The sequence below is a fragment of the Aquarana catesbeiana genome, linkage group LG07 (assembly GCF_042186555.1).
Source record: "Aquarana catesbeiana isolate 2022-GZ linkage group LG07, ASM4218655v1, whole genome shotgun sequence".
In the NCBI taxonomy this organism is placed as follows: Eukaryota; Metazoa; Chordata; class Amphibia; order Anura; family Ranidae; genus Aquarana; species Aquarana catesbeiana.
In genome coordinates, this window is record NC_133330.1 from 141,081,984 (window position 1) to 141,095,246 (window position 13,263).

The following is a 13,263-nucleotide window of genomic DNA, read 5'->3' on the forward strand; positions in this document are numbered from 1 at the left end:
TGTTACAGGGGTGATAACCCTTCCCTATGTTTTACAAAAAGCTTAAAAATAGATTTTTTGGCTGGAGCTACACTTTAAAAATGTACCAGTTCAAAATTACAAACAGATTCTACTTAACAACAAACCTACAGTCCCTGTCTTGTTTGCTCCGCCTGTATACTGCTGTTCAGAGTATATAGGGCCTGGGGGCCCCACGCCTTTCCTTTTTTTAATTTGGGTGTGGGGTTCCCCTTAACATCCATACAAGACCCAAAGGGCCTGGTAATGGACTGGGGGGTGGGGGGGTACCCATGCCATTTGTCTCACTGATTTTCATCCATATTGCCGGGACCTGACATTACATTAAAGCCGCAAACAGTTTTAAATGACTGTTATTCCTTTAAAAATGTCATTTTGTGCAGGGACGGTTCTAAGCACGGGAAACACACGCCACTTTACAGGCATACTATAGACACCCCCCAGGTATGATATTTAAAGGAATATTTCACTTTTTTTTCACTTTAAGCATCATTAAAATCACTTCTCCCGAAAAAACGGCCGTTTTTAAAACTTTTTCTTGCAATGATACATGTCCCCTGGGGCAGGACCCGGGTCCCTTTTTAGGACAATAACTTGCATATTAGCCTTTAAAATTAGCACTTTTGATTTTGAACGTTCGAGTCCCATAGACTTCAATGGGGTTCTAAAGTTTGCGCGAACTTTCGGTCCGTTCGCAGGTTCTGGTGCGAACCGAACCTGGGGGTGTTCGGCTCATCCCTACTCAATACCAGTATATTTGTTAAGTTGGTGTAGTTACATTGACAGTGTACTCTAAAATGTGTGTAGCTGAGACACAGCACAATATAATACTTAGCTCAAAGCGAGACTGTCACCTCATGTTGCACATCAGTTTGATTTGCACTAGTGGCAAAAATGACAAAGATCAAGACTATTTGCAAAGCTAGTAAACACAGACAAGAGTAGTTCATTGGAAATATTATTTTATTAATAAGTCAAATAATTAATCAGCAAGTAAGTTTTCCTGCCAAGGCACTGCCCCTCTACGACAAAGTAGTCCATATATTGTTCACGGACAAGACGGGCATTCTGGGACCCCAAACCAGCAGGCGCACTTTCCAGAGCTGGCATCAAGCCTCTTCAGCTGGTCGGGAAAAGGCTCATCACTTTGCCCTGAGGCAATGTAGCTGGAAGCATTCCTCCTTAAAAATGATGGAGGATGCAGCAGCATAAAACTACATAATTAATTTTGTATTCTGCCAAGTTTATGGCGGTTAAAAATAGCCTAAATCTACTGGAAAGGATGCCAAATGCATTTTCCACAACCCTTCAGGCACAACAGAGGCGATAGTTGAAAATTCTTTGTTCTGGGGTGAGGTTCCTCATTGGAAAGGGTTTTAGAATATGTTCCCCCAAAGAAAAGGCCTCATCTGCCACAAAGACATAATTTAGTCCCTCAATATTGTCCTGAGCATGTGGCAAATGTAAGGTCCCTTTTTATAGACGATCATAAAATTCTGTACGCATCATCACACCTCCATCAGAGTGGCGTCCAGTCATCCCAACATCAATGTACATAAACTCATAGTTGGCTGACACCACAGCAAGCAGAACTATGCTGCAAAACCCTTTATAATTAAAATAATTTGATCCAGAGTTTGGTGGTGGGACTATCCTCACATGTTTGCCATCAATGGCACCTCCACAGTTGGGGAAATTCCATAAATTGGCAAACTGGGCTGCCACATCCTGCCATTGCTGGGTGTTTGAAGGAAACTGTGGAGTCAAACAAATACAAAAAATTAATACTTGAGCACATAAAATTGCAACCATATTTGACACAAACATTGTGGGGCAACATAATATTATAACATTTAAATGTGTATTTCCAAAAAAAAAGGATAAGTTATAATTATATGCTCCCTCGCCCCCTCTGGTGGCACATTCTAAAAATGTTAGGGGGGAGTCGAATGGGTAGATGTTTTTGACAAGTAAACCTCTACACTTCCATGAGAGCTAAATGCATTAAAAATTAAGTTTAATTTTGCCTGACCATCCATCTTTACAAGATTGGCAGGCCAGTGGACAGGTAAGAAGTGGCATAATCCAAAAATAAGAATTCACATTGTCCAAATCTATACACATTTTGACATACATCGGACAAAATAATAACACTGTTCGTTAATTATGATTATTCGTTATGATGAAGTTAAAAACCCAGGAAGTCAGCACAGCACAGGGCTGGTGGTAGCCCCTCATAATGAAAACAGCACAGGGATGGTGGGAGCCCCTCATAATGAAAACACAGGGATGGTGGGAGCCCCGCATAATGAAAACAGCACAGGGATGGTGGGAGCCCCTCATAATGAAAACAGCACAGGGATGGTGGGAGCCCCTCATAATGAATACAGCACAGGGATGGTGGGAGCCCCTCATAATGAACACAGCACAGGGATGGTGGGAGCCCCTCATAATGAACACAGCACAGGGATGATGGGAGCCCCTCATAATGAACACAGCACAGGGATGGTGGGAGCCCCTCATAATGAATTCATCATAACGGACGTATAATTTGTACCTTTTGAAGGTAATCAGGCAGGCCCTTGCACTACATGCTTTTGAGAATTTATGCAGCAATCTTAACTCAAAAAATAAGGTATACTGTGTATGTGTTTAGAAAAAATAAGCAGAGTAGTTCTATCGGTTGACTCTGTTTTTTTTCTGTTTTTTGTGGGGGGGGTTAAAAATAAGTGTTTGCACCACCAAAAAGGGACTCTTGCACGCTACATAAATTTAAGGACAGGAACAAGATTGGGACACATTTTAGGGGGTGTTTAGGGTAAACATAAAAATTAAGCATAGAAAATACAGTGTTAAGTTACTAGGCTAGGTGTGTATGGGCCCAGGGTAGCATGCTGGGGAGGTTAGTGAAGGAAAATATGCATGTAGGCCACGAAAAAGGTTACAGCATGCATGAGGACAAAGAGGACATTCATTCACAGCATATTACAAAAATGGGAAGGATGGAATACAAAAAATATAAAATACATTAGAAAACATGAAGGTGATATTAAAGCAAAAAACTTACAGGAATATAGTCCTTCTGCAGGACTTGGATAATAGCACTACATGTCTCAGGAATAATGACTCCCAGAGCCTGGAGAAAGATACCAGTGATAAACTTTATATCCTGGAGACTCCTCCCTGTCAACACATAACGCAAGGTGGCTATGAGCCTTTGCTCTGCTGGAATAGCAGCCCTCATGCAGGTGTCCTGCTTCATGATATAGGGGGACAGCAAGGACGATAGTTGCTGAAAGCAGGAGTCTGTCATCCGGAGATAATTCTGATAATCATTTGGATTATTCTCCTGCAGCTCACGCAGCAAGGGCATATGGCTAAATTGGTCATGATTAAGTAGCCAAGTTTTGGCCCAAATACTCCTCATCCTACTACTCCGACTATTCCTGGACCGGGCTAGAGTCACAGCAAGAACTACAAGCCCATAAACAGCACGCTCTCTCCTAGGATTGCGCAACATGGCTGGTACGAACGGTCAGAAACGCAAAAAAAACACGCGGAACTGAAAACCGCGAATCACCACTGACCAAATGTCTACTAATTCGAAATCAGCAGAAGGGGCCCGAAGGGTGACTCTGGAGAAATGAATGTCCTCTTTTGAAGTGTCGTCAGTACGTTGTAACGTCACTACGTTCGTGTTTGTTGCCTAAAAGTCCGATCGTGTATATGCAATACAAGTTCGTGGACAATGCCCTTTGTACAAAAATCCACGGGAAAGTTTGTACAAAGTCCGATTGTGTGTATGAGGCTTCACACTGTGTTTTTGGGAACCCTAAGCTGCTGGGGACGCTAGTATAGATCTGATCAGTTCAGATATTGATCCGTTCAGACACTGTACCACTAAGGGAGGTGTATGCTGCGTGCATGGGTGTTAGCGGTACTGGCACTAATCCGACGCTGCCTGGTGCGACGCAGACCCTGGCTGACACTAAAAACCTAACTGATATAACCCACCGGGCGATCAGGGGGTTAAACCTTTATTGGGTAATAAACGGCGGGTAAAAAAATCAAACTAACCAGCGTCACCCGTAACACATATACGGTGATCACTGGTGAAAGGGTTAACTAGGAGGCAATCAGGGGGTTAAAAACTTTATTAGGTAGTATATGGGGGTACCTGACACTATAAAAAGCTGACAGTGAACCTAAATAACTAACTGGCTACCTAGCGTCACCCGTGACATCAGTGGCCTCCCCCTCAGGACGCAGACAACAGACAGGTAGCTGGAATTGATGACATTAGCATTTAACAGTAGGAGTCCCAATGGTATGAATCAGTCACTATTCCAATATGGCAAATCCAGGGTCCCCAGAGTCTGTGTGTCCTGGGGGACCAAGACCGGAATCCACAGTAATACCACCTCAAGGGTCCCCAGGCATACAGCTCACAAAGAGCACCGTTCCCCCAAATGCCAGGGCCCATGATCGATCGGCAAGAGGCTAGCATACAGTCCCCTCCAAAAGTCTCTCTCCCGGCTAGGTATGTCACATTTCTTCCCTTTCGGCAGGAGACTAACACAGGAGGAGACCCCAGACGGGTTGACTCCGAAGTTAGTCAGTAGTTCCAGTCCTCTAATGCCTGTACCCACAAAGTACCCAAAACAAATTGTTCCAGAGTATTACTCACCCAGCCAACCTCTGCCTCTCTCAGAGAACATATCTGCCGCTGGGGAGAGGCCTGGACTGGCCCTTCTCCCTGGAGTCCTTTCTGCCGCTGGAGAGAAGACAGGGTGTCTGGGCTCACTCCGTCATGGTGTTGGGGATCTGGACTGACTGCCCAGCATCCCTGGGGTATATAGGTGGAAACTGAAGTCCCATCCACCTTCACAGGAAATCCATCCTCTGTAAGTTGAGGGCAGAGGCCAGCAGTACTCGGCCCTGTTGCCAGCCCTTCTGCTGGAAACCCCACACCATCTGCTCTGGCTAACTGTTGGGGAGGGACTACGAACACCTCCTCTCCCTTCTCCCCCTGTATCCTGATCTGCTGCTGGGAAGTGACCACCTCCTTCTCACCCTGAGCCTCCGGAACCGACGCAGGTGTAGGGCAGAGATCTTGGACCCTCTGTCTGGTTGCAGGCGCTTCAGTTGGGGAAGTTCCTTGTAACTTCACAGATACTTCTGTTGGTGCTGGGCAGAGCACAGTGAAGTTTGGCCCTAATAACAGCTCTTCTGCTGGAGGCTCACCAGGTTGTTCTTCCTCAGCAGAAAAGTCTATCAAATTCCCGTGTCTCTGCAACTGGTGTCTGGGGATAAAGGTTCACCATCTCCTCTCCGTGGAACCCAGAAGATGCTATCAGTGCTGGGCAAAGCACAGTGAAGTTTGTCCCTAATAACAGCTCTTCTTCTGCTGGAGGCTCACCAGGTTGTTCTTCCTCAGCAGAAAAGTCTATCAAATCCCTTGTCTCTGCAACTGGTGTCTGGGGATAAAGGTTCACCATCTCCTCTCCATAGAACCCAGAAGATGCTATCAGTGCTGGGCAGAGGTTAGCAGAGCTCTGCCCTGTTGTCAGCACTTCAGGTTTGGGGACGGCAATCTTCAGATTTTCCACTGCCGATTCTCTGGCATGCTGCTGGACAGGCACATTCCTCCATCCAAGATCATCCCATGCAGAAACAGGTTCATCAAGGTCAGTCAACACTTGCTGCATCCGCCATAAGACCTCCGCCTCCATAACTGTGGGGGCAGGTTGGCAAAGCACACTGTTACTCTGCCACATTGTCAACTCTTCAGCCAGGATTTCAGAGTTGTCACCTGGTATTTCCTGATAGTCCCAGGCAAAGGGAGCACCACCCTGCTGCTGAGCAGAGTCCAACAGCTGTTTGTAGGCGATCTCCAGCTCCCATTCCTGAACGGCCAGAAACTCCAAATCTTACTGTGCCCAGTGCACTTCTGAGACATTCAGTCTTCGCTCTCTGTGCTCCATTATTTACTCCAAACGCCACTCCTGATCACTCCCAAAGTCAGGGTCCCTGGACAGCCTCCAGTATAACAATCCCAGGCCATCATAGTCAAAGCCTTCCGTGGGGCTGTCATCTGCTGTCCACGGGCACACTTGGGCTACATACCACTGGAGGGCTCTGTAGCTCTCGTCCAACCGCATTTCTGCCCGGATCAGCCTGCTTAACTCAGCTGTCCACTCTTGGTTCAGCTGTTCCCCCAAAAACAGCATTCACTGGAGGGGAGAACTTTTCCCTGGTGTCGCTGCTCACGGGCTAGCGCTTCCTTCCAGAGTTCACAGCGGATAGAATCAAACCATCCTAGCAGGACCTGCTCTGATACTGGTCCTCTGTGCTGTATCTGCATCTCTCGCAACCTCCTTCTGAATTCCTCTTCCATGGTGGCTGGTATCTCTCCTCTCCTGCTATCTGGACCTTGGATCCAGGTGATGGTTTGGATGTGTTCACGGCAAGGAAGCACGATTCCACCATTCCCTCCATGGCTCTCAAGTAAGTCTTTCAGCGTGGCTCTCCTGCAGGCTGGTTTGGAGTGTCCCAGTAACTGGAGAGCAAATTCCACTGCTGCCACCAATGTAACGAGCCCCTTGCTCGCTCAGTTCCACTCTCCCGACACTCCTCTGCAGCTATTGAATCAGATTGCAACGTCTGATGGTTCGGTCATCCAATGCTCCGGGATTAGAACTTCAGCTATGTGCCGTTCTAACCCAGTTGTGATAGCTCAGAACAAACACCAGGCAGGCTGTATGTAAGTTCAAACAGGAATCTCTTTTATTGCAATATACAGGCTCTTTTATACACTAAAAGTGTAGGTGCATACCTCCGACTCATATTACTCTAACAATACAGCTGTAACCTAATTAACCTAATTAACATGAGCTAATTAACTAATCCCTTTAGACAGCCTAGATGACTCAGACATGACCTTTAGGCCAGACTGGCCGTCTTGTAGTTCAGAAAATCCAATCAACATTATCACAATAGCAGAGTTAATTAAACACAAACAACAATGGGATCTAATGACTCTTAGATCCCATACTAGAGACTTATTTACAATACACATTTTAGCAGACAACAGACAGGTAGCTGGAATTGATGACATTAGCATTTAACAGTAGGAGTCCCAACGGTATGAATCAGTCACTATTCCAATATGGCAAATCCAGGGTCCCCAGAGTCTGTGTGTCCTGGGGGACCAGGACCCGAATCCACAGTAATACCACCTCAAGGGTCCCCAGGCATACAGCTCACAAAGAGCACCGTTCCCCCAAATGCCAGGGCCCACGATCGATCGGCAAGAGGCTAGCATACAGTCCCCTCCAAAAGTCTCTCTCCCGGCTAGGTATGTCACAATCATGCTAATCAGCATCATGATATGCCACACCTATGATGTGGATGGATTATCTCATCATGATAAATAGGGGCAAACACCAAAAATGTTGCATTTATAATTTTGCTCACTGTATACACACACACTTTTACACTTTTAAATATAAATGTAAATAATATTTTAAAACATTTTTTAACCATCTGCCATCCGTGCACAGTACATTTACTGCAAACAGGCAGCACAGCCAGGCTGGGCTACATACTGGTATGTGGCCTGACACATGCACACTAGCGCGCCCCCTGGGGCATGCAGTGGCGCAATCCCATGAACTCTATCCTGTGAGCTGCTATAAGTGGCCAGGGAATCATGTAATCACTATGACCAATCATAGTGATCACATGGTATTTATGTAAGCCAACTGCCATGAATGGGTTTCCATTCATGACAGCTTGATTACTGTTATGATGCTGTGATTGGCCCACAGCTATCACATGCTACCTGGCTATTTATACCATGTGATTAGCTGTAGCCAATCACTGCATATCAACAGTAACTAAGCTATCATGAATGAAAGACATTAATGACAGCTAAAACTATTGCTTATAACAGTGACCTTCAGTTCTTTGAGGACAGCCAGCCAGTCGGCAGTGTGCAGTGAGGGCAGTAGGTGGTGAGGACAGCCAGTCAGTAGGCAGTATGTGGTGAGAACAGCCAGTCAGTGAGCAGTATGTGGTGAGGACAGCCAGTCAGTGAGCAGTATGTAATGAGGACAGCCAGTCAGTGACAATGTGCAGTGAGGACAGCCAATCAGTGTGCAGTGAGGACAGCCAATCAGTGAGCAGTGTGCAGTGAGGACAGCCAGTCAGTGAGCAGTATGTATTGGGAGGGGTGGGAGCAGTTCTTCCGTTCTTTGTGTGCAGTGTAATGCCCCGTACACACGATCGGATTTTCTGCCAACAAATGTTGGATGTGAGCTTGTTGGCTGAAAGTCCGACCGTGTGTATGCTCCATCGAACATTTGTTGGCGAACTTTCCGCCAACAACTTTGTTGGCGGAATTTCTGATCGCGTGTACACAAGTCCGACGCACAAAAGTTCACGCATGCTTGGAATCAAGCAGCACTGGCTATTGAACTTCCTTTTTCTCGGCTCGTCGTACGTCTTGTACGTCACCACGTTCCCACGTTCATAATTGTTGGCCAACATTTGTGTGACCATGTGTATGCAAGACAAGTTGGAACCAACAACCTTCGAACAAAATTCCACGATTTTGTTGTCATAAAGTCTGATCGTGTGTACGGGGCATAAGGATTGAAGCAGCAAAGATGGAGCGTTGATGGAACTCTCGCAGTGATAAATTTACCACATGGCTGGAGGTAGAAGACTCTTGGGTTGCCATCTCTGCTCCGCCTCCTTTCCAGTTTCAGATGCTCAATCAGCCAGAACAGCCACCTGTGAGTATGTAGGAGGGAGAGTTCGCCACACCCACGCCCTGCCTACCACCTCCTCAACCCAAGGAGATACTGCACAGCTAAGAGTCCCCACTGACTGCAAGCCTCAGGATGCTGTATGTGGGGCACTAGAGAAACACTGCAGCCGGGCAAGAAAGTCAAAGGCAGACCATGCCAACCCGGTGACTGAGATGTTCACAGAAATGGGGGTGAACCCAAGCACCTCCCTGGAGCTGCCCCTGGATTAGGGTGTGCCCTGGCACACCCGGCACACCCCCTGCCTTTGCATAGAGGTGCAGCGCAGGAATGACACTGCAGAAAAAATTGTCCAAATTTGGCAGCTTAGGAGCAACTGCAGAAAAATTAGCTGTGGGCCAGTTTACACCAGATGCAGTTCCGTGCACTTTTTTTCTGCACTAAAAATGCATGCACAATGTTTTCCATGTATTCCAATGGCTCTAGTTCACACCAATGCAGTCAGTTCCAGTCAGTTTCTACACCCGAAACTGACTGGAACTGACTGCACTGGTGTGAACTAGAGCCATTGGAATACATGGAAAACACTGTGCATGCATTTATAGGGACTGTTCGCACCACAAAAATGCACATGCAGTTCTAGTGCGTTTTTGATACAATTTGCTAGGTTCCAGCAGTGGTGTAGCTAGCACATCTGGCACTTAAAGGGCCATATGCTTTAATGTGTCATAAGCAAGTATGTAGCAGACAGTACAAACCTCAATATACTCATTTTAATAAAATAAAACTGTTTTATTGCAGATCCTTTACTACACACAGCTAACCTTAAAATGATATTAAAACATCTTGTTTTTTGTTTGTTTTTTCTAAATAATAAACATGTTATACTTACCTGCTCTGTGTAATACTTTTGCACAGAGCAGGTTGGATCCTCCTCTTCATGGGTCCCTCGCCGGCACCCCTGGCCCCTCCCTCTTTCTGGGTGCCCCCACAGCAAGCAGCTTGCTATGGGGGCACCAAAACAGGCACACTCATGAGCCGCAGCTCTGTGTGTCCATATACACACAAAGCCATGGCTCAATTCTGCTCCCTCTGTCTTCTGATTGACTCACTGGCTCCCGCTGCTGCCAAAAGCCAATCAGGAGTGCGAGTCATCAGACAGCCAAGGCTCTCGTGAACATCGCTGGATCGAGAGGGGCTTTAGGTAAGTATTACAAAACTGGTGCAGTCAGAATCTGGAACAGCTGTGCATGGCAACCAATCAGCTTCTGTCTTCAGCTTGTTCAGCTTTAAAAAATAAAAGCTATGAGCTGATTGGTTGCCATGTGCAGCTGCTCCAAATTCCCCTAAGGACTCACACAGACTGGCGCTGAGACAGGTCCTGTATGCTGAGCCACTTTTTGCTACAGCTGCATCCACCAGAGAGCTTCATCTATAGAAGTGGGTGCACAGATCTGAATGCAGATACTATACGATGGGATACATGCATCCCTTCCTGTCTGCATGTCAAACTTTGACATTGGACTATGTCCATGCAGCTGCTGTGTCCCATTTGACTTTGACTCGACTGCCTGCACAGGGATGCACAGAACTCCATGCATCCCCACGCAGTACACGCCCATCACACTGGGCATGGACGCATATGCTCCATGTGAATGAAGCCTAATTGTCATGTGGGCCAGACAGCAGGAAAGAGGAAATGTTGGGTAATTAACCACTTCAGCTTTTACCCCCTTAATGACCAGAGCATTTTTTGCGATACGGCACTGCATCACTTTAACTGACGATTGCATGGCCGTGCGACGCTGTACCCAAACAGCGTAAACGTCCTTTTTTTTTTCCAGAAATAGAGCTTTCTTTTGGTGGTATTTTTATCAACTCTGCAGTTTCTATTGTTTACACTATAAACAAAAAAAGACTGACAATTTTGAAAAAAAAGCAATATTTTTTACTTTTTGCAATAATAAATAGCCCCAAAAAATATATAAAAAACCAAATTTCTTCCTCAGTTTAGGCAGATATGTATTCTTTTTTTTGGTAAAAAAATTGCAATAAGCGTATATTGATTGGTTTGCGCAAGAATTATAGCATCTACATATACTTATAGTAATTTTTTATTAGTAATGGTGGTGATCTTTTTATCAGGGCTGCGACATTGCGGTGGAAAGATCGGACACTTTTGACGCTATTTTGGAACCATTGACATTTATACAGCGATCAGAGCTAAAAATAGCCACTGATTACTGTATAAATGTCACTGGCAGGGAAGGGGGTTAAACACAAGGGGGCGATCAAGGGGTTAAGTGTGTTTCCTCGGCGTGTTCTAACTGTAGGGGGGATGGGCTACCAGTGACATGACAGAGATCACTGTTTCCAATGACAGGGAACAGAAGATCCCTGTCATGTCACTAGGCAGAACAGGGAAATGCCTTTTTTACATAGGCATTTTCTCGTTCTGCCTCTCCTTGCCGAGATCGCGGGCCGCCGGCGGACATGGAGTCCGCAGGACCCACGTGCGTGTCTGCTATCCTGCTTTTGCGGACTGACATACAGTTTGCGCAGGAGTACCATTCTGCCGACATATATCGGCGTGAGCCGGTCAGCAAGTGGTTAAAAGAGAAGTATGGGAATTTTATTTATGAATCATACTTACCTAGGTAGATGCTGCATCTGTCCCCCGCTGGCTCTAAGGCTGAGAACCAAGCAATCAAAAACTACCAATCACTCGGTTCTCAGGGCTTCCTGAGCAGAAAGCTGGTGGTTGTCAGTTTCTGGCTCTGCTCTGCCCCCCTCCCACCCCCCGGTGCTAACTGAAACACTGGGCTGTGGAGGGGATGGGAGTGGCAGGCTCAGGCTCCTAGCAGCTCACTGAGAGGTTGAGCTGGGTGCTGGTCCAGGCATGTGAGCGGATCTCAACCATATGGTTTGCGATCTTTCCCCAGCCCAGGGCCTCCTGTGTACTCCCCTCCTAGTCCAGGGCCACCTGTGTACTCCCCTCCTAGTCCAGGGCCTCCTGTGTACCCCCCACTCCAGCACCTCCTCTGCACCCGCCAGCCCAGGGCCTCATCCGTACCCCCCTTCAGTCCAGGGCCTCCAGTGCACCCTCCAGTCCAGGGCCTCCTCTAACCCCCCCCCCAGTCCGGGGCCTCCTCCGCACCGACCTCCTGTCAGCCCAGGGCCTTTACTGCATCTCCCAGTCCAGGGCCTCCTCTGCAACCCCCTCCCCATCCCAGGGCCTCATCCGCATCCCCCAGTCCAGCCCTTCTCAGGGATGCCTCACGCAGAAAAGACATAGGCTGTTTGGGCACAGGGCGAGACTAGGAGGGAGACCTCACAGCACTCCGCTGGGAGTGCCGCTCGCACCAGGTGCCTCTGCTCTAGGGTGTCACTGCCACCAGTTCAAGTGTAATGGACAAGCAGCGCCTCCTGCAAAGTTTGCCAAATACCGGAGAATCAAATAGGAGGGGGACCACACAGGCACACTAGCACTGAATCACTCTGCTCCTCCCGCCCGGCCGACCTATAGAAAGGCATTCCAGAGCAATGCTGCAGCTACTGTTGCTTAGCAACAGTAGCTGAAGCGTCACTCTGGAAAGCCTTTCTATAGCGTGGGCAGGAGGAGCTGGATGATTCAGTGGTATTTGGCAAACTATGCAGTGGGCACTGCCCCACTAGATGCATCACCTGGGGAAGGCGCCCCTCTGCCCCCCCTAGTTTCGGCCCTGGGTTCCAGTACAGTTCTGTACAGAAAAAATAAAGCACGCTCTACTTTTTTTTCTGCACCGGAAACTGACCAGAAACTGACTGTACTGGTGTGAACTAGAGCCATTGGAATACATGGAAAACACTGCATGCATTTTTAGTGCAGAAAAAAGAGCACGGAACTGCATCTGGTGTGAACTAGCACTGTAACACCTTCACAGTGCCAAAGAACTGGACTAGAGCTGTGAAGGCAGCATGAAATTGTAATGCTGGCAGGCCTGCAGTAGTGGCATGAGATGGTAATAGATGGTATGTGAGCAGTTAGGGCAGTTAATGGTAATGGTAGCAGGTCGGCAGCGGCAAAAAAGAATGGTAATACTGTGTAGTATGTTATTATTTTGGAACCGGACAAGATTTGGACAGTGTGTACAGCTGCCTGTCCGACAGAAGCCAGTCTCACGATTGGTTTCTGTCTAACAGTCTTGCTGAAAAACCAGTATCTGACCAGCAGCCAATCAGCGCTCACAGCCATTTGCGATCGCTGATCAGTGTGTTTTGGCGGGGGGTAAAGGCCCCCTGTCAGAATACAAAGGCACAGTGGGGGAGATCTCCGCACCAACATTGCTTGTGTTGCTACGATGATCTGTCAAAAACATGAGTGTGCATACCCAGCCTTAATCAGAGATGGAGAGGCACACACACAAAGAGCTTCTGTTGTGCTTACTCTATAGAAAATTCACAGCGCTCTGGCAATCTTTTCTGAAATAATTTG

The 13,263-nt window shown here is 47.2% G+C and overlaps 1 protein-coding gene across 1 annotated transcript in view; it reads left to right on the forward strand.

Moving 5' to 3' along the window:
* GUCY2C (guanylate cyclase 2C) overlaps nucleotides 1-13,263 on the forward strand; it is a 1,918,134-nt gene that overhangs the window by 1,783,170 nt on the left and 121,701 nt on the right. The gene's annotated exons all lie outside the window — the stretch shown is intronic.